General features: G+C 43.8%; 1 pseudogene; it reads left to right on the forward strand.

The window, feature by feature from the left end:
* Nucleotides 1-1696: 1696 nt before the first annotated feature.
* LOC115860400 (calreticulin-like) overlaps nt 1697-22504 on the forward strand; it is a 33509-nt pseudogene continuing 12701 nt past the window's right edge.

Genomic DNA, 22504 nt, shown 5'->3' on the forward strand with positions numbered 1-22504 from the left:
ATGTGGCCTAAAATACCACTTATATGACCCCAAATTTATACTTATAGCCAGGACCTCTTCTGTGAACTCCAGATTTATATATTTTTACTGTGAACTCAATAACCTTAATTGGTTATATATTGACATCCTCTGCTTAGCACACAGCGACCAAAGTGATCTTTTTAAAATATAAATCCAATAATGTCACTCCTTTCAAGGGTTTCCCACTGCACCGGTTATAAATTCTTCCCATGGCCTACAGGTCCATTCAAAACTCTTGATTTCTCACCTCTTGACATTGTCCTCCTTGCTCACTCTGCTCAAGCCACATTGGTTGTCTTTCCAATGTTCAAATAAGACAGACTTATTCCCCTTCTCTGAGCCGTTGTCCTTGATGTTGCCTCTGCCTGAAACACTTGTCTCCAGATCAATACATGACTTCTCATTCAGATCTCAACCAGTACCAGTCCTGAAGAGGACTTCCCTCTCTTCTCCCAGCCTATCAGCCTTCCCCCATCTCTCTCCAACTCTCTAAGTCATAACCTTGTTTTGCTTTTTTGAATGCCTATCATTATATGATATTTGTTTGCTTTCTTAATGATTTTGTTTCCCCGACTAGAAAGTCAGCCCCACGAGAGCAGACTTGTCAGCCTTATTCTCCACTGTATATCTTCAGCACCTAGCCCAGTGCCTGGCACATAGTAGGACCTCAATACATAGATGTTGAACAGATAAATAGCTGAATGAAGGTGCAGTGAAGGCACTGGAATGAGAAGGCTTGAGTTCCAGTCCCTGTTCCATCTCTATGTGACCTTGGCAAGTCATTTTGTCTCTCAGAGTCCGTAAAGTAAGTCTCACAAGATAACACTGACCTTGTAAGGTTAGTGTGAGGATCAAATGCTATAATGCATGGCAAGTTCTTGGTACAGTGCTTAGCACACAATATGATGATCAACTAATATTGGTGCTTTTTTCCCTCTTTGAGCTTCACTTGCCTCAAATAAGGGAAATGATACCGATTGCATGGTATTGGGTCGTTGTAGAAGTGATATTAAGTTACAAATCTTTCCCTCCTCTGGGCCTTTGCACACAGTATTCCTTTTGCTCCTCTCTCCCCATTTCTTCCTGCCTGGCTAACCTTTGTTGTCACCCACTTCAGGAAGTCTTCCTTGAGACCTCATGCTGATTTAAGGCCTCTTCTGGGCCCCCTCAGGCCCTGGGTGTTTCTGTTAGACAGACATCACACTGTCATTGTCCTGCATAGGCCCTGTGGGTGGATGGGTAGATGGAAGGAAGGATACAGGGATAGAAGGAAAGAGGGATGGAAGGATGGAGGGACAGAGGGATGTTGGAAGGAAGCATGTGACAGCAATTCGAAACTGGTTGCACCACCAATGAGCAGGCTCGCGGGACCCCAGAGGCCAGCCTGAGCTGGCCCTGCCATGCCCCCACTCCCTAGGGACCCTGCCCTGTAGCTCCCTCAACACTTGGTCGCCTTCCCCCCACCTCCATCCTCCAGCACTCTCAGCGCGTGGTCCCCAGTCATTGGCTGCGGTCATTATTACCCCCAAGGCCGCAAATGAGAGACAGTCAGGTGCGGGGTGTAGGTGAACTCAGCCATCGCCCCGGGGCCCGGGCAGAGGCAGCAGCAGAGCGGAGCACCTGGCTAGGCTAGCGGCTCTCCGAGGCTGGGCATGGAGACCCCGAGCTCCGCGAGATGAAGGGGCTGGCGCTGTGGCCACTGCTGCTGGCCACCTGCGTGCTGGGGGCACGGGGGCAGCGCCGGGTCTCCCTGCGTGAGGAGTTCCAAGATGGGGGTGAGACGCTCGGTGGAGCGGGAGGGGATGGGGGGCGAAGGTAGACGGGACCCTACCTGCTCCTCCTCAATCACCTGCCCCAGCCATCTACAGTTCAAATCTCTGTGTGACCCTGGGCTAGTAGTGTACCCTGTCTACATTTTAATTTCCTTGCCTATGAAACGAGGACAGCAAAAGGCATCTTGCAAAAATTGTTATGAGAATTCAATGAGATAAGTTATGTAAAGCATCTCCCCTGGTATGTAGTAGGTATGCAATAAATGCTGGTTCCCTTCCCTTCATCCAAAAAACAGAAGTGAACTCTGGAGGGAAAATATGAGTGCTAATTGTGATAATAAAATTTTGTGTTTCATAAAATATCAGAGCTCAGAGGATGTAGGAGATCTCATTGCCCAGCCTCCTCCCTGGAATGACTCAGGAATATTAGAGAATTAGGGCTTATCTACCTAAGGACAGATGTTCAATGGTACTGTTTCAGCCCACAAAATGCTCTTCGTGTGTGTGTGTGTGTGTGTGTGTGTGTGCGTGCGTGTGCGTGTGCATGTGTGTGTGTGTGTAAAATGTGATTAGTTGTTTGAGAGTGCAGTGGATAGGGCACTTGCCTAGGAATCAGGATTGTTTGGATTTGAGTCTATATTCTACCGTGAAAGTGTGCATAAGCCCTTTCCCCTTTCTGAGATTCAATTCCCTAATATGCAATACAAGTAACGTTGTATTGAGAACAAGCTGCAGAGATGGTGCCGAGGAAGGAACGAATAAGCCCAGGCAAGGGGACCGGACAGGAAAGTGTCAGGGAGAAGGTGAAACCCAAGCAGGGTTTTGAAGGATGAGTAAGAGTTTATCTGGGGGGCAGGGATGGAGAGAAGGGTGTTCCAGGCAAGAAGAACAGCATGTACAAAGGTTCCCAGTTATGACACAGTCAGCAGTGGCATCTTCAGGAAACTGGAAATTGTGAAAGAGAGGGTGGTTGAGGGGAGGCTGGAGAACAGGCAGGGGCTGGATCAAGGGGGCTAAGGAGCCTGGCCTTTCTCTGAAAGCAGTGGAAGCTAGTGAACATGGCAAGCTGGGGAGAAACAAGATCTGGCCTGGGTATTAGAAAGAACATATCAACAAAAATGTGGACAGTGTACTGTGAAACTGACCAAAGTTGAGACTGGAGACAAAAACACCCCCAAAACAAGCAAATAAAAAAACCATCTGGGAGGCTATGGTAATCTTCTTGGTGAAAAGTGGAGAGGCTTTGGGGAGGGGGTTGGTAGGGGGTATGTGGGGAGATAGGGGAAGGGGCAGACAGGAGAGATGCTTAGGATTTGGCTGAAGGGTGTGATGAAGGAAGCCCTCAGCTTCACTGACTGGCTGTGGCGGAACCTTTTGACAAGCCTCTTCCAAGTGTAGGTTGCTGGTCCCCCATTTCCTGACTGACCTCAGCTATCCTATGCAGTGAACCCTGTGAGGCTAAGCTTCTGACTGTTAGCTCCTGCCCCACCTGCCCACCCCCACTTGCCTGGGGTAGCTTTACCCACAACACAATTCTTCCTGTCAGAAGGCAGAGAACATGCACTGATCTGCAGTCACTTCCCCAAGGACCGAACCCTCCTTGCCCAGTGTGGCAAGAGTGAAATTCCCAAGGGTGTTACTGACCAATATTTCTGAAATACTCCTTGGAATAAAAAAAAAGGGGGCTCTAAGTCCCAAACCCCAAGACAGTTGATCATGAACAAAATCCAGCACCTTATGTGCAGAAAAGGCCTGATATCACCTCCTCCAGGAAGCCTTGCCTAGGCCTCCGCTAGGTCCCTCAACTTCTACGCTTCCTTTGTGTCAGCCCTACTCACACTATGGTTGTCATTTACCCGATTCTCCTCTGTTTCCAGTGTCAAAGTCAGTGCCTGGCTTAGACAGGTGTCCAGTAAAGGATTATTGAATGGTTGGGGCTTCCCTGGGGGCACAGTGGTTAAGAATCCGCCTGCCAATGCAGGGGACACGGGTTCGATCCCTGGGCCGGGAAGATCCCACATGCCGCGGAGCACTAAGCCCGTGAGCCACAACTACTGAAGCCCACGTACCACAACTACTGAAGCCCACGCACCTAGAGCCCATGCTCCACAGCTAGAGAAGCCACTGCAATGAGAAGCCCGCGCACCACAACGAAGAGTAGCCCCTGCTCACCGCAACTAGAGAAAGCCCGCACACAGCAACAAAGACCCAACGCAGCCAAAAATAAATAAATTTATTTTTAAAAAAAGGATTAATTGAATGGTTGAACTGAACTTTCTCACACACACACACACACACACACACACACACACACACACACACACACGCATGCATCCAAAAATCACATCCCATGAAGAAAAATGATGTTCCAAGCAATATTACTACAGTAGGACTTAGAGACGTTAATTTTTGATGTTCAGTGCCTACTTTAAAGGAATCAACCCAAAATGTAATTATAATGCTGAAAGAAGAGAGATCAGAGAGATGTGCTGAGGGGCTGATGCTACTCATGACTGCGGAGGGTTGGGTAGTGGGGTCACCAGGGTTCTGAGGCTTATCCTCAGAGCAGAAGACCCGGAAACCAAATACTGTTAGGGTACTCAGACCTGGGAAGGTTTAGATGTTGGCTTGTTCTTCCAAACTCATATGAGGCTGGTATACAAACCAGATGTACATAAATTCATGAGCATCTCAGACTTAACATGTCTAAAGCAAACTCTTGTGTCCTCCTCCAGACTTGCTCTTCCCATGGTTTCCTCCATCTTAGTAAGTGCCCCAACCATTCACCTGGTCGTTTAGGTCAAAAGCCTTAAGAGTCATCTTTGATTCCTTTTTTATTTATTTTCCCCTCATCGAATCTAGCAACAAGTCCAATTGACTCTACCCTCAAATTATATTCTGAATACGGTATTTTTTTTTTTTTACCTCTCATATTGCTATCCATGCTAGTCCAAGCTATTATCACCACTCATCTGGACTATTGCAGGAATTCGAGTGTCCTCTATGCTTCTGTTCCGGCTACTCCATAGTCTCTTCTCATCTAAATTTCAGAATGCTCCTTTTGAAATATAAATCAGATTATAGCATTCTGGAACTTAAAAACCACCACTGTCTTTCCCGTTTTTTTTTGTTTTTTTTTTTTTTTTTTGTGGTACGCAGGCGGGCCTCTCACTGTTGTGGCCTCTCCTGTTGCGGAACACGGGCTCTGGACGTGCAGGCTCAGCAGCCATGGCTCACGGGCCTAGCCGCTCCGCGGCCTGTGGGATCTTCCCGGACCGGGGCACGAACCCGTGTCCCCTGCATTGGCAGGCAGACTCTCAACCACTGCGCCACCAGGGAAGCCCCCACCACTGTCTTTCTATTAGATTTAAAATAACATCCAGGCTTCTCACCATGACCTACAAGAACCTCTGTGATCTGATCCCTGCCTGTCTCTCCAATCTTATCTCCTGCTTCTTCATTACATTCTAGCCGCAGTGGCTGTTCTTTCTTGCTGTTTCTCAGACACTCTAGGCTCAGTCCCATCTCAAGGCCTTTGCACTTGCTGTGATTTCTGCCTGGAATATTCTCTCAGATCTTCACGTGGTTTACTCCTTTTCATCATTCCGGTTTCTGCTTAAATGTCTCCTTAAATGTCGGAGGGGCTTTTCTTGTTCACTCTATCAAAAATTATCCCCCCATATACATATCTATCCCTTTGTATGATTTAATTTTTTTAAATCAACCTTTTTGAGATATAATGTATATACATAAAATGCACCCATTTGAAGTGTATCATTCACTGAATTTTGAAAAATATAAACACCTGTGTGACCACCACCACAAGTAATATATAGAACATTTCCATCACCCCTGAAAGTTCCCTCATGAACATTTGCATGCTTAATTTTTCAGAATACTTTTCACTGTTCGATGCATTTCTTGTTTACATGTTTATTCATTGTCTTTCTTTTTCTCCTCGCTATTAGATTCACTTCCTGAGAACACAGTGCTTCTCTGTTGTGTTCATTGCTGTATCTGTAGCCCGCAGAACAAGCACATAGCAGATACTCAATTATTTTTGAATGAATGAATGAATTGCACTGGGAAATGACTCTTTCGAGAGATCAGAATACTCATACTAGCCAAGGCAAACACTTCCTGGTTGTCAGGGACCCAGGAAACCAAATGCAGTGAGTCAGAACTTAATCTTTGAGGAATGCTTATTGTGTACCAGTGGATTTTTTTCTTTATACCTTATTTTATTGAATCTCTCAACAGTTCTGTCAGAAAGATGATATCTCTCTTTCACTGATGAGGAAACTGAGGTTCAAAGAGGTTGAGTGACCCTCCCAAGTTTACACAGCTAGTGTCAAAAGTGGTTTGGAGGCCAAATAGGCAAACTGGAAAGCATTCATTGCATTTTGCAGTTAAGAGACCATTTCACGACCCAGAGTGATGGGGATGGAAGGCTGCCTGGGAAATGAACTGGACGGCTGTGGGCTATGTTTTGGAGAATCCCGGCTGAGAGAGGAAGTCATGTAGGGCTCAAGTAGGTAATTTGGGATGCAAAGGGAAAGTGAAGGTGGAAGGTTTGGATGACACAGTGGGGCTTTTGCAGAAAGGCAAATGGGCAGGGGAGGAGTGAGCAGAAAGGCAAATGGTCGAGAGGAGTGAGCAAGGTGATGGATCCACATCTCTATCAACTTTACAACCCCTGCACTTGGTACAGTGCCCGGCTCATAGAAAATGCTCATAAAATTCTGTGGAAAGAAGGATGGAGGGAGGGAGGGAAGAAGGAAGGGCTGTGAGAATTAGATAGGAAGGAGACAGTTGACTGGAAAAAAATGGAGGAGATCAAAGAACAGGTGTACTTTGAGTAACAGAGCGTGAAAGTTTGGAGGATAGAAAGCCACAATCATGGAGCGGGGAGTTTGGGTTTGAGATTTCAGAGGTGGAGCAGTTTCTGGTCACAATAAGGTCCAAGGTGTGAATGCAGGGGCAGATGGCTAAACTGGAATGGATGGAAGGTCACTGGAGATGGGGTATGTTATTAATAATTGGAAACATTCAGAGACAAACCTAAATATCCATCAGCAGGGGCCCAATGAAGTGAAGTATGATACAGCCATATAACGTTTGGCAAGTTCTTAATGTCATGGGGAAGTGTTTATGATCTAAGCTTAGTTGTAAGAGGTACAAAACTACATATAAGGCATATATTGTCACTATGTAAAATATATTTGTGCATAGAGGAAAGGAATAGATGAAGATATACCAAAATGTAAATGGTAAATAATGGAATTTCAGATGACTTTTTTTTTTACTTTATTTTCTGCAATGAACCTGTGTTACTCTTTTAATTAAAAACTATTAAAAATGAAGAGAACTGTTCTTTCCATTTCTTTCTGGAACTGAATTTCCTCCTTTTGAACTCTAGCTTTTACAGCTAAACTGTATTTGATGCCTTAGGTAACCTTTATTAAGCATAGTTTTACTCACTAGGCATGATGCTTTACACACTCCAGTTCTCACCTCCACTCTGTAAAGTAATTATTTTTCCAGTCTACAAACAGTATAACTGAAGCTCAGAAACACTGCGTAATTTGTCTGAGGTCACACAGCTCTTAAATGGCAAAGTCAGGATTTGAACCCAGGACTGTGTGATATCAAAGCTGATTTTTCTCACATTACTCCTTCTCCCCACCCCACTGCCTCCCATGAATCTGGTACTTGAAGGCCTTCTAGCTCACATTTTTTTTTTTTTTTCGGTACGCGGGCCCCTCACTGCTGCGGCCTCTCCTGCTGCGGAGCACAGGCTCCGGACGTGCAGGCTCAGCGGCCATGGCTCACGGGCCCAGCCGCTCCACGGCATGTGGGATCTTCCTGGACCGGAGCACAAACCCATGTCCCCTGCATCGGCAGGCGGACTCTCAACAACTGCGCCACCAGGGAAGCCCTCTAGCTCACATTTTAAGTAGTGCCTAGCAACCCCAAGAAAGGTAAAGCTTAGATTCTTTGAATGTCAGAACTGAAAGGGCTCTGACTGCTCATCTAGCTCCAAATGGCCTCCTTCTCCCCATTTACAGATGGGAAAACTGAGGTCCAGAGAGAGGATATGACATGGCAGGACCATTTATGGGTTTGTGGCAGAGCTTGAGTCAGGCTCCTTTCTTTCTGCTGTTTTCTCAGACTATTCCAGGCCACATTGCAACTTGGCAACTAGAGGGTTTTTAGGATTCAACCCTCTCATTGTACAGATGGGAAAACTGAGACCTAGAGAGGAGAGGTGGTTTTCCCAAAGTCACGCAGTGAGTCAGCGGCAGAGATGTTTGTTGAACCCAGGTCTCTTACCTCCATAAAGGATGCACTGGCCACTTATGCAAGCTGCCAAGTGTCAGGTGACCAGCAGGTAATCATACCAGTGGCCTCAGGGACAACATGAGCTTTTGGAATCTCAGACTTCGCATTAAAAAAAGGGCACATTAAAATATGCAGGAATTGTCGTTGATTGAATTGGAGAATCATTGAATTAGTGACATAAACAGGTGTGAGGGGGAGAGCTAATGGTGGCAGCAAAGGCCATTGTCAAAGTACAAAATCAGACAGAAAGAAACCGGAATTCAGATGAGGGCCTGAATGATGCAGAAGTCACAAGGGGGGTGTGTGTGTGTGCGCGCGCACGCGTGTGTGTGAATGTTAATTCTGTCAGTTCTCAGACTTGACCATGAAAACTTGGCTGAAGAGACATTCTGAGACAAAGGACCTCTGTGCCCAGCTGGCTCAGACTTGCTGAGGACAGCCCAGCAGGGCTGGGGAACAGCCTGCTGCTCAGGCTTATGACTGATAAGCTATTGGGACCATCTGTGGATTGTGGATACTTGGACATGCTGGGCCTGAGGAAGAATCACCCTGGACAGATGCCCAAACCCAAGAGGCCTGATCCAGCTGGCCTTTCCAGGTCTCAAGTACAAACTGATGGCAAGGATCTCTCCAGAGGCTGCAGGGATGTGGAGGTGAGAGCAGGAGCCGTTGTTAACATACAGAAAAGAAAAAAAAAAGGCTGGAGGGAAATATAGCAAAATGTTGACAATGGTCATCTTGGGAGGTAGATGATGGATATTTTTACTGCATATTTGCTTCCTCTGGGCTTTCTACATCTTCTACAATAAATTATTTACTTTGAAAATCCAAGAAAAATAAAATAAGAAAAGCAGATGATTTATTTGTCTGTCTCTCTGTTTAGACCCTGAGCTCTTTGAGGGATTATGTCTTGTTTGTACCCTGGCGTCTAGCACTCACACTGGCACAGTATAGGTTCTCTGCAAAAATGTAAGTGAAGGACTTTAATTCTATCATAGTTCAAACATATGGCCTCTTGTTTAATGTTCACTTTCTTAGCAAACTTGGCTATCTGCTTCTTAGGGTATAGTTGATTAGAAATGACAGCTTACAAAATGAACAGAGGGCCCACTACAGTGCCCATTCAATGACAGCAAAAAAAATAATTTTAATAGTTATTATTAATCATCATCCTGATATTAATTAATAATAATTATTACTATTATCTTAATTTATTTGGTCCTCATGCCAATCTATCATTCAACAAACTTTTATTGAGTACCTACTATGTGCACAGTGTTCCTTTCCTTAAAGAGTTTAAATATAATCCTTATTTACAGATGAGAACACAGATTCAGAAAAGTGATTGACCCAGGATTATTATCCAGTGCTATTCACCACCCCATAAGGCTTCTTACTAGTTGATAAATATCTGAGTGACTATGGTCTATGTGGCAGACATGCAGTTAGACTGGTAGACAGAAAGAAAGGAAAGGAAGTGAACAGGTAAGTTGGCAGGCAGGTAAGTGGGACGTGGGTCCACCGGTTTCACAAGAGCTGGGTAGATTGCTAGAGGCAAACACACTGACCTCAGGGAGAAGTGAGTGCTCACAGCTGAACGGGAACATCGGAGACAGAAAAATTTCAAAACAAACTCACACTTCTGCTGTACATTACAGCCTAGTACAGAGCTTGAGTCTTCAAGAAACTTAAAATTTTGTTTAGGATTCTCTACATAATGGGTCAGGGTCTTCTATAATGTCTACAAAACTTTTCCATTGAAAATGGTAGACAAAATGTTGGTACCTGAAGAGGTAAGCTTTAGTTTATCTAGAAAATTCTCCTTTGCAAAATATAATCTGATGATGTTGAATAAATGTGGCAAATATGTATTTTTATCTAATTATGCAAGCATTTTCTAAAGGACATATTCTGTTCCGGGCTCAGGACTAGGTGCTGGGGAAGGCACAACTTTTACCTTCAAGGCTACAAATATTTCTCTCTTTACCTTTGATATTATGTATCTTTGTATACATATGCACATATACAGATTCGGCTTCAAGTAGTACTTATTGAGCACTTACGATGTGCCTGACACATGTGTTGCATGCTGTTTCATTTAATTCTCCCAGAAACGATGAGGTAGGTAAAACCTTTCTATAGATGAATAAACTGAGTCTCAGAGAGGCTAAAGATCCTGCTGAAGCTAGTGGAAGAGATGAGGCCCTAGCCCAGTCTTCTGATTTGCACTACACCACAAGCCAGGCATCCTGGGAGGTACATTTTGGAAATGAGTTCATTTGACAGAAGAATCATTGTTAGTTGGCCTCCTTGGTTCTGCATCTTTACAGATGTGGCTGTGATTATGTGTATTTATCGGCTAGATGTGGGAACACCCAAACACCTGTTATTTTTTGTTGGATGGATCTCTGGGGACATACAGATATTTGAACAGTTTGAAGGAAAGATTTAACAAGGAAAAAAAGGTGGTAGCCTCCAATCTTGGTAAATACACTGCTCTCTTGCTCTCAATTAATAAGAGCTCTCCTTGATCTGGCCCCTCTGCCCTGCAAAACCATACAGTACTGCTTGAAACACCATGCTGTTTCATGCCTCAGGGCCTTTCCACATGCAAGGCATTCTGTTTGGAACACCCACTCCTACCTTTTCTCCTTTTTCAGTTCTTCTTCAGGCATGCCTTCTCTGAAATCTACCCTGACTCTGGAGGGCAGTCAGTGCTTTTCTGAATTTCACTGTCCTGTGTGTCCCTCTATCACTCCCCTTACCACACTGTATTGTAATTGTTTACTTGTCTGTCTTTTCAGACTCTGAGCTCCCTGAAGCTCGTAGGTCCCTGGAGGGACATGGTCAGATTCAAGTCTGTGCCCCTGGTGCCTGGCATAAAATGAATACTCAAGAAATATTTGTTGAATGAAGGAGTAATGAGCCCAGGACCAGAGTACAGTAGAACTGAGCTCTAGTCTCAGCTCTGTAACTGGCAACTGTGTCCATGAGCAAGTTGCTTCCTTCTCTTGGCTTCATTTTCTCTATACACAATACAAGGAGGTCAGGTTAGTGACCACGAAGGGTCGTTCTGGCTTGAGCCTTTTATGATGTTAAGATGTTATGATGTTAAGAGGAAAAGTATAAAACATTAAAATGGAACTTTATTAACCAGGTGACATTATTCTCCTAACAAGAAAGGCTGCTTATTTGAGGACATCTTAAACTGTGGCAAGTTAGATTAGCATCAGTACTGTTCACCCAGAAAAAATGATTAGTGATAAGAAGTTCTGAGTTCTGTTCTAACCTCTCCTACCATAAAGTTCAAGGTGAAAGCTGTAAACTGTTTCAACATGCATGCCAGGCTCAATTAACATTTGTCAAGTGGATTAATAAATGAGTCAATCCATTTGTAAGGCTGAGAATCTATGGCATAGGCAAAAGGCATGACCATGCATCCATTCAGTCATTCAGCAAATGTTTTGGTGATTTACTCTGTGCTAGAAACTGGGACACAAGGGTTAGTAAAATAGTTATGAAACTTCTCAGTCTGGTGGGGAAGACAGACATTACTCAGACTATACACAAATAACTTTATTAATTACAAACTGTAAAGTACTATGGTTGATTCTTACATTTGCTGTACACTCTTTAGGTTATAAAGGACTTTTCACACACATGACTTCATGGGAAGCCGTATAGTATAGGGATCAAGAGCACGGATTTTGATGTTGCAGAGCCCTGGGTCCAAGCCTGCTTTACTCATCTAACTTACAAACTTTGTTCTTGGACAAGTTTCAGAGTTCCACTCTCCTCATCTTTTGAATGCGGGAAAAAATAGGACATTTGTCACAGAGCTATTATTGGACTACAATGAGATACTGCATGTAAGGTCCTCTGCACAATGCCTGACATGTAGTTGCTAAGCAGTAGCTATTATTATGATTACACAAGCTTTTTCTCTTCATAACACTTTTCCCTGCATCCCCCTCTCCTTCCAGAGAAGAGGCAGTATTTGAAATCAAACAGATTTGGGTTCAAATCTCAGGTGAACCACTTACTAGATGCAAAATGGAACTAATAATATCTATCTTAAAGCATTATCCATGGGAGTAAATGAGGGGAAATTTTCAGGGAGCCACACAAGGGTCTAACACATAATAACAAATCTTTTGACTTTGACATCAATTCTTACCCTTCATTGCGTCAACTATGGTCAGGGAAGCAGGATCCATTTCATTCAAGCCACAGCAACTTGAGGCAGGAAGAATCTCCTGGGGCCCCTCCCTCAGGAGTGATGGGTGAGGTCGTCACTGAGACGTTCTGGCCTGTGTAACACGAAGATCTTGGGAGTGACGGGGAAGACAAGAGAAAGCAAGCCCCTGGGCCTCAGGAAGGGAGGTCGTTGGTTGTTAGACTTGAGTAATAGGAGTCAACAGAGCCAACTCAGGGTGGCGTTATTAGAGGTATGTTGATACGGGTTTTCATGGGCAGAGCTAAGACAATAACCCTAGATATTGGGTAGTCGGATTTGAGAAAGAGAAATTCAGCTGCAGGGAGGAGACAAAATAAAGGCTACCCTCAAGGCCTCTTCCATCTCAAGCTGCCAAATTGCCCCATGACTCTGGGACTGTGGTGGGTCCAGGAAGTGGGAGTCAGCAACTCTGAGGCATAAAATCAAAGAGGCACTGAATGTTTGGATGGAGTGCCAGGTCCCAAAAAGAATGCCTCTTTGTCTATATGCCATCTATGCCAAAGCAAAACAAATTTATCACCCTCTCCTTGAAACTGCAGAGGAGAGTCTAAAAAGTTTAAGCAATAAAAAAGGGTAAATGGAAATTGATTGTTCAATATCATCATTACTAATTCAAGAAGTATAAAATGATATTGCTAATCTCTTTACCTGGTAAGCTAATTTTATTATTTTATTTTACTAAACGTAAATATGTATAAGGGCTCAGGCCCCCAACCGTATTTTCCATCAACTTTTATGAGAGTGTCTCATGCCTTTCAAACAAACATTCCTGTAGTGGTTTTCAGGATTTCACTTTCATAGGGGAGGGTGGGTTAGAGCATTAATGGAACACTAATCATATGGTAGTGCATAAATGGTGGGGTTCAGGCATCAGATAGTGAGGGGGATTTCAGGAATACTGGAGTAATATATTTTATTTTACTTTTAATTTTATTTTATTGAAGTATAGTTGATTTACAATGTCGTGTTAGTCTCAGGCATACAGCACAATGATTCAGTTGTACCTACATATATATTTTTTCAAATTCTTTTCCTTTATAGGTTATTGGAAAATATTGAGTATAGTTCGCTGTGCTATATAGTAGTTCAGAGTTACCTTTTGATATCCCACTGTTCCCATAAGACTTGATCAGCCTTGGCTGTATTTCATTGTCTTTAAAAAAACACAAACCATTTTTATATGTTGCTTTACTTCTTAACTCCATAGATGGATGGAAAAAAGATGGGTTGAATCTAAACATAAGCTGGATTATGGCAAATTTCAGCTCACTGCAGGAAAATTTTACAGAGACAAAGCATAGGGTAAAGGTAATTACTACAATTTAAGAACATACTTGCAAGAGGGAGGAGATATGGGAACATATGTATATGTATAACTGATTCACTTTGTTATAAAGCAGAAACTAACACACCATTGTAAAGCAATTATACTCCAATAAAGATGTCAAAAAAAAAAAGAACATACTAATTTACTGGGAAAGTTCTGAGTTTTATACAACTGTTTTTATTTGTGATTACCAGTTCACTTCTCTTTCTTAGAATAAAAAGAAGTAGTAGAATGTGAAGGATGAAGTCTCCACAAAAATAATAATGTATTTGTTGAGTAACAGGTATTTAAAAGTTCTTAGACACATTATCCCCATTAATCTTCCTAATAACTTCATGAGATGGTTACTATTATGTTCCCAATTTTTCAGGGGGCCTCAGAGAAGTTGAATAATTTGCCCAAGGCTATATTCACAGCTGGCAAGAGGTGGGGCTGAGACCTGATTCTAGGTCTGACTCCAGGACTGTGTTCATTACCCCGGACCATACTGCTTTCCCCAACCCTAGGATTTTTTGAATTTAACACTCTGCACTCGAAACAGGGGAAAGCACTATGTAACCCCCAAATACTGCTCTCCCCTGGAGGTGCCTGCTACAATAGAGAACTGAGCAGACAGACCTAGAACTATGACTTGCTGGCTGCATAATTTAGGCAAGACTTTTCATTTCTCTTAGCCTTGATATTAGATGGAGATAATAGTCATCATTTGCCATGTTCATTAGACAGGGCTGCTGTAAGAGCCAAATAATTATTAGGAGGGAAGGAGGAGCTCTAGGCAATGGTTTTTTGTCTGAGAAAGCTTCTGTCCTATAAATAGAATCCATTGATTGTCCTCTGGAGTGATTTCCCATCTTCTTTCTCCTGGCTACTGTTATGAATCTCATTTTCATGTTTAGTAAAGAGGAGAATTACGAATTGGCTTGAACATTTAAAGTCTCATTTAAATCCACTCTGGAAAATTGTTTCCCGAGGAGAAGAGAACTGGAGGCTGTCTGAGTGACTCTTCTGAGGGCTCAGTCTGCACAGCGGCCCACCTACGCTCAGTTTGTTTGTTTGTTTTTAAAATTAATTAATTAATTATTGGCTGCACTGGGTCTTCGTTGCTGCCCACGGGCTTTCTCTAGTTGCGGTGAGCGGGGGCTACTCTTCCTTGCGGTGCTCGGGCTTCTCATTGTGGTGGCTTCTTTTGTTGCCGACCGCTGGTCCTAGGCGCACGGGCTTCACTAGTTGTGGCACATGGGCTCAGTAGTTGTGGCTCGCAGGCTCTAGAGCACAGGCTCAGTAGTTGTGGCACATGGGCTTAGTTGCTTCGCGGCATGTGGGATCTTCCCAGACCAGGGCTTGAACCCGTGTCTCCTGCATTGGCAGGCGGATTCTTAACCACTGCACCACCAGGGAAGTCCTCTACTCTCAGTTTGATTTCTTGGTTGTTGCTCCCCACACCTCATCCTACTCAGGTTCATTAGGTACCTCCTGGTTTTCTAAAAGGGTTCTGGGTACAAACGAGGCTCCGGGGCGTCCGTGTGTGTGTGGGGAAATCACATGGTTACACAGCTAAGTTTGGTAGAGTGGAAATTCAAGACTTGGTTTTCTACCTGTGGGTTCAGTGCTCTTTCCTTTGTGCCCACTCCTCCCTCCATGAAGTCTTCTCTGGCTTTTCTAGCCTCCCTTGAGGTCTTTGGGGAAATAAGCATGCTCTTTAAAATATAGACAGCTCCTAATGTAATATTAGACATGAAAGTGCTTAAAGCACAGAGCCTGGTGTGCAATAAATGCTCAAGAGACATCTGAATCAGCACCTGTGATCCTTCTGAACAACTTAACGCATATTTATTGAGCATTTCCTCTATGCCAGATCTTTTTTTTTTTTTTTCCGCCATGCCACGTGGCTTGTGGGATCTTAGTTCCCTGACCAGGGATCGAACCCAAGCCCTTGGCAGTAAATGCACAGAGTCCTAACTACTGGACTGCCAGGGAATTCCCCTTAGATCTTTATATTAAAGATGCCCCTGCTCTTCAGGAGCTTAAAAATTATTCAGAGACTGAAATAAACTTAATTGCAACATAATGTGACCCAACGAATTACAAAGAGCTGTGGGATCATGAAGGAAGGACCCTCACCAAGCATGAATAATGATAGTCCCTTGCACTTTATATTGACAGTTTACAAAGTGCTGCTCACATCTCTTACCCATTTAACTTTCACGGGAACCCTCTGGGGTATGATTAATTATCCACATTTTGCTGATGAGGAAGCTAAGACTCAGAGAATTAAAGTGACAGAGTCATAACCAGAAAGCTGGGCAGCAGCTTAAAATAATGAAAAGACCACTAGCCTGGAAGTCTGGACATTTGGCTTGTGTGTCTGTCACTTGTGACTATATGATCTTAGATAAGTAACTTTCCCTCTCTGGGTCTTGGTTTTGTCACCTGTAAAGTAATGTAGTTAGACTAGAAAGGCTCTAAGACCCCTTACAGCTCTGATATTCTCTGGATGAGGAGATAAAGTCTCGGGCTGGGGGCTCTGGAATTAGATAGACTGGTTGTGTGATTCTGGACAAGTGAAATAGCTTCAATGATTTCATGATAAAGTGGAGATATTAGTAGGGCCCACCTCATAGGGTTTTTATGAGGATTAAGAGTAGTAATACACATGAATGAAACATATTGCCTGGTAAAGAGGAAGTGTTCAACAAATGTTAGCAACAATTATTACTTATTCTAAGAGTCTGTGCTGGGCCTCTTCCTACCACAGCAGTTGTGCACGACAGAGCCTGATTCTGGCCACCCATGGGGTCTTAATAGAAACAGAGCTTGTTTTGTAAAGCTTCAGAATAGTATTTAAGTATCTCTTGAAAATCAGAGACAGTATGGTATAAGGGAAAGAAAGAATCAGTCAAACATGTCATAAAAATCCCAGTTTAGGGGACTTCCCTGGTGGTCCAGTGGCTAAGACTCCGCGGTCCCAATGCAGGGGCCCCGGTTCGATACCTAGTCAGGGAACTAGATCCCACATGCTGCAACTAAGAGTTCGCCTGCCACAACTAAAAGATCACACATGCCACAACTTAAGATCCCTTGTGCTGCAATGAAGATCTCACATGAGGAAACGAAGATCCCCTGTGCCATGACAAAGACCCGGTACAGCCAAATATATGAATAAATAAATAAATATTAAAAAAAAATAAAGTGGGTGCATTTAAAAAAAATATCCCAGTTTAGTTCCTTACCAGCCTTGTGGCCCTAGGCAGGTCACTTCACCTCCCCGTGACTCAGACTCCTAATTTGTAAAAGTGAAGATAGTACCAATTTTGCAGGGTTGCTCTGAGGCTTGAATAAGATTATGTGTGTAAAGCATCCAGGACGTCACCAGGACGGCATGCAGTAGGTAAGAATGTAGCAGAGATTGGTGAGACCAAGTGCTAGGTTTCTCTGACTGCTCTTAGGGTATTTAAATCTAGAGATTCTGTGCTCTCTGCTCTCAGGTCTCCAGACCAGTAAAGATGCCAAGTTTTATGCCCCTCTCCACCAGGTTCAAGAAGCCATTCAGCAATGAGAACGAGACCTTGGTGGTTCAGTTTTCAGTAAAACACAAGCAAGGCATCCATTGCGGTGGTGGGTTCGTGAAACTCTTTCCTGACACCCTGAACCAGGAGGATATGCATTCAGAATCCGAGTATTACATCATGTTTGGTAAGCTCTCTAATAGCAGTCGCTGTCAGCCCTGTGAGGTCTTAATGAGAGCCACTGTAGTTGTAGAAAAGGCTCAGATGGAAATTTATTTTTTTAAAAATTTATTGTATTGAAGTATAGTTGATTTACCATGTGTTAATTTCTGTTGTACAGCAAAATGATTCAGTTATATATATACAGTTTTTATACACACATACACATACTAACATACACATACTTTTTCATATTCTTTGGAACAGGAAATTTCTAATGTGATAGCTCCACCTCCCTCTGTGGTAAGACTCTTAGAAGACCTGAGAAAAGCAACTCTAAACCTAAATGTTAATATAGAGGTGAAGAGTCACATGGTATTAACAAGGCTACAGTACAGAGAGACACTTTCCATTTCTAAGAGAAAGAGAAAGGGATCAGAAACTGTGTAGATACCCTCAAATGTACCTATTACAATAAGGCTTTGTGCTCTGAAGGAGGTTCCTGCCCTCAGGGAGAGAAAGGCACAGAAGGTTAGGGAAATCACCTTTATCCAACATCTGTAGTGCATCCAGTGTTGCATCTGTAACCTCAGTATACTGGCCCTCCTTGGGGCAGTCCAGCTCTTACTTAGCTCAGTTTCAACGTGGTTGATATTTAAAAAAACAAGAAACAACGGCAACTAATCCAACTCCCAAATCATTGGTGAAGAATGTGGATTTTACTGAAGGTTTTTGCAAATTCAGAGGAAAGGGTTAAACTACACATCATAAACCAACATTTCCTTAAAATTCTCTCTAGATATTTTTTCTTTTCCCAGGGAGCTCCAGATCTCTCTCTTGCCCTCGCCAAAATCCTCCTCTTCATCCTTTTTCTGTCTGAATCCCTTCTCCCTCAACTCTCTTTCTTATCTTTCAACCTTTTTCTTATTTTTCTTTTTTTTTTGCGTTACGCGGGCCTCTCACTGTTGTGGCCTCTCCCGCTGCGGAGCACAGGCTCCAGACGCGCAGGCTCAGCAGCCATGGCCCACGGGCCCAGCCGCTCCACGGCATGTGGGATCCTCCCAGACCAGGGCACGAACCCGTGTCCCCTGCATCGGCAGGGGGACCCTCAACCACTGCGTCACCATGGAAACCCTCTTTCTTATTTTTCAATTCCTTTCTTAGGTAGACCAATAAAGCACTATGGGGGTCTAAAACATGAGTCTGCCCATCTCTATTTTTTTCAGAATCTACACTTCTCACAAGGCGCTTATATCTGTAATGTACATGGTAGTTGTAGTAGGGAAATTGGAAATAGGATTTTTTAAATGTGATTTTTTTCCCCTTTCAAATGAATATTGTTTACTTGATGCTCAAACAACCCAACAAGTTTGGGCTATTATCATCTCCATTTTACAGATGAGAAAACAAAGGCAAGAAATTTGCCCAAGATGAGCAAGTCGGAAGTCAGATTTTGAACCCAGTCTGTCTGGCTGTAAAGCCTGGGCTTTTTCTACTCTACCCTTTTGCCTTCTGCTTGGTGTGGGCACAGGCATATGAATCATTTTTTAAAAGGCAGAATGAAGACATATTTTTAAAAAGGTATTGATGAGGAGTTATGAGATCACAAAAGATGACATGTCCACCTGGGGGCATTTTGGAGAAGATATTAATTATTCTTTGAAGAATGAGTTAGATTTTAATAAGCAGAAAAGGAGAGAGAGGAAATGTAATTTGGGCATAGGAAACTGTGTATACAAAAGCTCAGAGACACGAAATTCAAATGCAAGTAGGAAAACGATGAGACCAGTGTAGCTAGAGCACACTGAGTGTGTGTGTGTGTGTGTGTGTATGTGTGTGTGTGTGTGTGGTGCATGCAGGAACATATTTAGGTTAGTCAGAGAGCAATAGCATGGGAAATTAGGTAGAAAAACTAGGTTAAAACCTATTCTTGGTGAGACCTTCCTGGTGGCATGGTGGTTAAGAATCCACCGGCCAATGCAGGGGACACAGGTCTGAGCCCCTGTCTGGGAAGATCCCACATGCCTCAGAGCAACTAAGCCCGTGTGCCACAACTACTGAGCCTGCGCTCTAGAGCCAGCGAGCCACACTACTGAGCCCATGTGCCACAACTACTTAAGCCCATGTGCCTAGAACCCATGGTCTGCGACAAGAGAAGCCACCACAGTGAGAAGCCGGCGCACTGCAATGAAGAGTAGCCCCCGTCGCTGCAACTGGAGAAAGCCCGAGTGCAGCAACGAAGACCCAATGCAGCCAAAAATAAATAAAAATAAATAAATAACTAAATTTATATTTTTAAAAAAACCCCTATTCTTGGGCCTTTTCCAGGTTAAGCTCTCTGGACTCACAAATCAACAGTTTCCTCTAAAGCTTTCACAAAGCAGGAAGAGCCCCAGGCTCTGTTTCTAGTTAGGCTTGGGTTTAAAGCCCAGCAATGCGACTTATTAGCTGTTTGAACTTCTGCAAGTTGCTTAACTTTTCTGGGCCACAATTTTCCCAACTAAAAGTGGAGATAGTAATACCTCCTTGTGAGAATTAAATGACGTGGTATTAAGTGCCCGGCACAGGAGGGGCTTCCAGTTGGGTTTGGTCAATGGAATCCTGGCAGAAGATCACAGGGAGGGAGGAGAGTTGTGTCCCTTGACTGAAGGTCACAGCTTATCTCCTGGCTGCCCTCTCTACTGAACTCCTTTTTTTTCTGGGCTTTGGTAGCTGCCCCTTCTCCTAGCCCCTTCAAGCTTAGGAGTGGGAATAGCCTGGAGCATAGCATTATTCCTTATATTTTCTCAATGTCCTGCCCCCCACCATTTACAACAGTCCCTTTACACAGGTTCGATCCCTCATTGGGGAACTAAGATCTCGAATGCCTCATGGTGTGGCCAAAAACAAAAACAAACAAACAAAGAACAAAAACAGAAAAAACCCGAAACAAAACAAAGAATTAAAATAGTCCCTTTATTAAATTATCCTCAAATAATCCTAAATTTGTGTGTGCTGTCTCTTTCCTGCTATGTCTGTCTTAGCCACAAAACAGGCAAACTGCCTAAAAGTGATGTAAATTCATGTATTGGGATTTAATTTCCAGGCCCTGACATCTGTGGCTTTGGCAACAACAAAGTACAAGTCATCCCTCATTATCAAGGGAGATACCATGAGAACAACAAGACCATCAAACCCAGGGTGAGTGTGAGGGCTGGTCTTCAGCCTAGGGGGAAGGATAACCATTTTGCATTTGTTATCTCATTTAATCCTTACAACACCCCTGTAAATTAAGTACTATCATCTCCATTTTGCAGATTAGAAAATAGACCCAGAGAAGTGCTGTAAATTACAGGATTTCACATAGAAGCAATTCGTCTGAAAGCCTAGGAAGTCATGTAAGCTTATCTCTTGGAACAATGCTTGCCATGGCCCACTTCCCCACTGCTAGATATTGGAAGAGACGGGGGAGGTGGGGAGTGCTGGACTTAGAAATGGGTGGTGAGTTTACCTTAGTAACATCAGGGTTAGAGAGATCTAGGTTGGCTGGAGGATAATAGCTGGATTTCATCAGCCACTCAACAGGAAATCACTGAATGCCATTTCTGTGCTGGGCCTTGGGCTGGGGATAGGGTGAGCCAGGCATGGCTTCTAATCTCTCAAAACTCAGAGTCCAGTAAAGGTAAGAGTCAAGCAAAGGAGAATGACTACCTAGTCTGATTAGGGTCTGTGAGAGCACAGAGGAGACCCCAACCTGGTGCCTTAGGAAATGCTTCAGAGAAGCACAAAGAAGGTTTCTACTGTGCTGAGTTTTGAATGATGAGCATGAATTGGTCTTGTAAAGGAAGGTGACAATTTTAAGGAGGATTGAGCTACTAGAAGAGGTAATCACATGAGAAAAGTCAAGGAGACTTGAGAAAGAGTAGCACCGCAAGAAGTTTGGCACAAGTAGAGCACAGAGGAGAGGCAGAGACTGAGTCTGGAGAAGACCCTAGGTCCTGGGTCATTGGAGAACTTGTGTTTGGGGCAAAGTCCTTCCCTAGCAGGACTGTGCATACAGGGACTCCCTGGGATCCAGCTCAGGGTAGGCATTGTGCTGGGACCTGCAGATACAACAGATGAGTCAGAAACGACCCCTGCAGTTGAGAAGCTCAGAGTCTAGTGGGACAGACAGAAAAACAGACAAGATCAAAGAATGACCAGAGCTGTGATGAAGGGAAGGATGGGAACTAGGTGAGACCAGAGAAGTGTGTACTCAGGAGAATGAGACCTAAAGTCTCTTTTGGGTTAACCAGAGAAATGGGATGAGGGATGTGGTAAAGTGTGTTTGTGACTATGTGGGAAGTAGCATTCAGGAACTGAGGGCCTGTTTTAGATGGTGATTTTAATGCTTGAGGTCCAACAGGGGACTGAAATATTCCTCGTTCCCTTTCTAGATCAATAAAGACACTCACCTGTACACTCTGATCATTCGCCCCAATGCTACTTATGAGGTCAAAATTGACAACCAGCAAGTAGCAGCTGGGGACCTGGAGGACGACTGGGACTTCTTGCCTCCCAGGAAGATAAAAGCCCCCTATACCCGGAAACCAAGGAAATGGGATGAACGCCTACAAACAGAGGATCCTGAAGATAAGAAACCTGAGGTGAGGTGTTTCGATGGGAAGCAGGAGGGGATCTTAGCTGTGGGGATGGGCAAAGGAAGCTAGGAACAATGGAGCAGAAACGGGGAGCATCTTTCCCTCAAGGAGGTGTGCAGCTAAATATTGGTATCCAGAGAGGCATGGAGGGAAGAGGGAAGCACCTCACGTTTATTGAGGATTTACTGCCCCTGCTAGCAGCCTCTATGAGGACAAGGAAAGTGATGCTTAAAAATGAAGTGACTTGCCCAGGCACACATACATTAGAACCAACATTTGAACCTGAATCTCTTTGATTCCAAAGTTATTGATATGGGAAACATGTGGAACATACTCACTGATTCATTATCATTCACTGGAAAGCTGTACTGGATACAACTGTGAATAGAACAATCCAGGGACTGAGAATCCTCCTGGGACTCAGAATCTAATGAGGGATACAGACAAGTACATAGATGCAGGTCACACTGTGTAATTAATGGTGAGAGTCAGGAAAGCCAAATCCTGTGGGAGCCCCAAAC

The sequence above is a fragment of the Globicephala melas genome, chromosome 1 (genome assembly GCF_963455315.2).
Source record: "Globicephala melas chromosome 1, mGloMel1.2, whole genome shotgun sequence".
Lineage (NCBI taxonomy): Eukaryota > Metazoa > Chordata > Mammalia > Artiodactyla > Delphinidae > Globicephala > Globicephala melas.